Genomic DNA, 2,480 nt, shown 5'->3' on the forward strand with positions numbered 1-2,480 from the left:
GATAGGAAACAAAGGGTAATAATTAGTGACAGGGAATAATCAGGAAATATCTGTGAAAAATGCATTTGATGGCATTCTGAAATGGTTTAACTGTAATGGACTCTCTCTCAATATAAAAAAGCTCATATGTACAGTTTCATATGGCACATAAAGAACTAGGGGATATAAATATAGAATGTAATGGACAACAAATAAAGCAAATCGACTCACCTAAGTTCCTGGGTGTGTAGAAAGACTGCAAAGTAAATTGGTCCAACCATATCCTAGATCTAGAAAAAAAGGCTACATTCTGCAACATTTGCCTTACACATAAGGAGGCCAGAGGAGCTGCTGATTTTGGATATTTTCCTGCACTTTTGACTTATGGTATCATATTTTGGGGCAACCAGCCCTTGGCAAAAAAAAAAAATTATTTCTCAGAAGAGAGCTATACATATCATGAGTGGTGTGCAACCAAAGCAGTCATGTGGGAATCTGTTTAGGAAACTACAGGCATTTACAATGATATCTCAGTAAATATAATCCCTTGTATGTTTCATTAATAGAAACCACTCTCTCTTCAAAACCAGTAGTGAAATCATGGTCTCAACACAAGGTCAAAAAGAGGACTTTCATAGTAACCAGTCAAACTGTACCCTTGTACAGAAAGGAGTAAATTATACAGGCATCAAAATTTACAATGCTCTGCCCAGTGTCATCAAAAGTCTTCCTTCTGAAACACCAAAGTTCAAGAGCAAACTGAAGGAATACATAAGACAAAAGTCATTCTATTCAATTAGTGAAATTTTTAGAGCATAGGAGCAAGTTTTTATTATACAACCAAGTTAGCCACACAGTATAAGCACAAATGTAAACTATTTGTTGCTCTAATGTTATATTGTTGCACAAATACTTTGATATTGTTAATCTGAATGTGTACACATAAGTGTTAATTCTGATATATGTACTATGTTTTTAATTCTTCTAGTGTCCCATGCTGTTACTATGAGTCTTGTCATGAATTAACCATATCGTGGACTCCTGTATTGTTAACATTGTAAAAATACTGACTTGTTCCACATCCTTGCAACTCCATTACTATCAGAATCAATGGAGCTAGCAGTAAAATAAATAAAAATAAATAAATTCTTTTCTCAATAACGCATTGCCTCACAATGCAATTGGTCAGCTTACAATTGCGAAAGACAACCCGCCACTTTAAGGATGAAGTTGAAGGTTGACCTTTAACTATCTTCACAGACACTGGCCACTATCAGACTCCATCATAACCCATCAAAAGATTTATCCCAAAGACGTTTTGTGACACTTAATTACATTGATCAATTTTCAACAGTCATGCACAAATGCCATCTCTATACAAATTAACTATGATGAGTTCACAGAAGCACAACTACAAGATGCCTCACAATGCAAATGGTGAGCTTACTATTGTGAACTCCTCATAGTCTAAAAGAAAACCCGCCACTTTAAAGATGAAGTTGAAGGCTGATCTTTAACGGTCTACGCAGACATAGGCCACTAGCAAACTCCATCATAACCTTTCAAAAGATGTATTCCCATGACACTTCTGACACCTCGATTATATTGCTCAATTCTCATAAGTCATGCATCAATGCCATCTCCACACAAATTAACTATTACGAGTTCACAGAAGCAAAACTACAAGATGCACAAATCCAAAAACTAGTCAGTGACACTGCAACAAATCTATAGATTGAAACTTGCTTCATTCTAGGCATAACAAGACAGGTATTATGCAACATCTTATAGAACCAAGTGGCCTGTAGGGACCATCCGACCGCCGTGTCATCCTTAGATGAGGATGTGGATAGGAGAGGCGTGTGGTCAGCACACCTCTCTCCCAGTCGTTATGATGGTTTTCTGTGACTGGAGCCGCTACTATTCAGTCGAGTAGCTCCTCAATTGGCATCACGAGGCTGAGTACACCCCGAAAAATGGCAACAGCGCATGGCGGTCCGGATGGTCACCCATCCAAGTGCCGGCCACACCCGACAGCGCTTAACTTCGGTGATCTGACGGGAACCGGTGTATCCATTGCGGCAAGGCCATTGCCCACAGAACCAAGTTCATTGCCTAATATCACTTCTGAAAATTATTTTCAATCAAATGTACAACTCAGCACACAGTGGCATTTGACCAATGACAAAACTATATGTAAAACATTCTCGGTTTTCTTGCCATACCAGTTTGGGATAAAATTTCAAGATTTCGATCCATCGTCATTGTCAAGATCAACTGACTGTCTTCATTGCTGCCGTGGTGGCCTTATATAGCCTGTGGATGGCTTCTGATTGGTCAGCTTGTGATTGGTCAGTGATTATGTAATGCTGTCGCAGACGGTGTCAATATCTGCACTGGTGGTGACACCGCTTCCATGGGAGCATAAAGCCTCCAAGGAATGTCTCTGCTGCTTCGCTGCATCGAGAGCTCATTTCCATGCACTACTCAGATGGTATCCT

General features: G+C 39.4%; 1 pseudogene; it reads right to left on the bottom strand.

The window, feature by feature from the left end:
- Positions 1-1,956: 1,956 nt before the first annotated feature.
- Positions 1,957-2,074, bottom strand: LOC126337376 (5S ribosomal RNA; annotated as a pseudogene).
- Between the last annotated feature and the right edge of the window lie 406 nt (positions 2,075-2,480).

Source organism: Schistocerca gregaria, chromosome 2, assembly GCF_023897955.1.
Source record: "Schistocerca gregaria isolate iqSchGreg1 chromosome 2, iqSchGreg1.2, whole genome shotgun sequence".
Classification (NCBI taxonomy): Eukaryota; Metazoa; Arthropoda; class Insecta; order Orthoptera; family Acrididae; genus Schistocerca; species Schistocerca gregaria.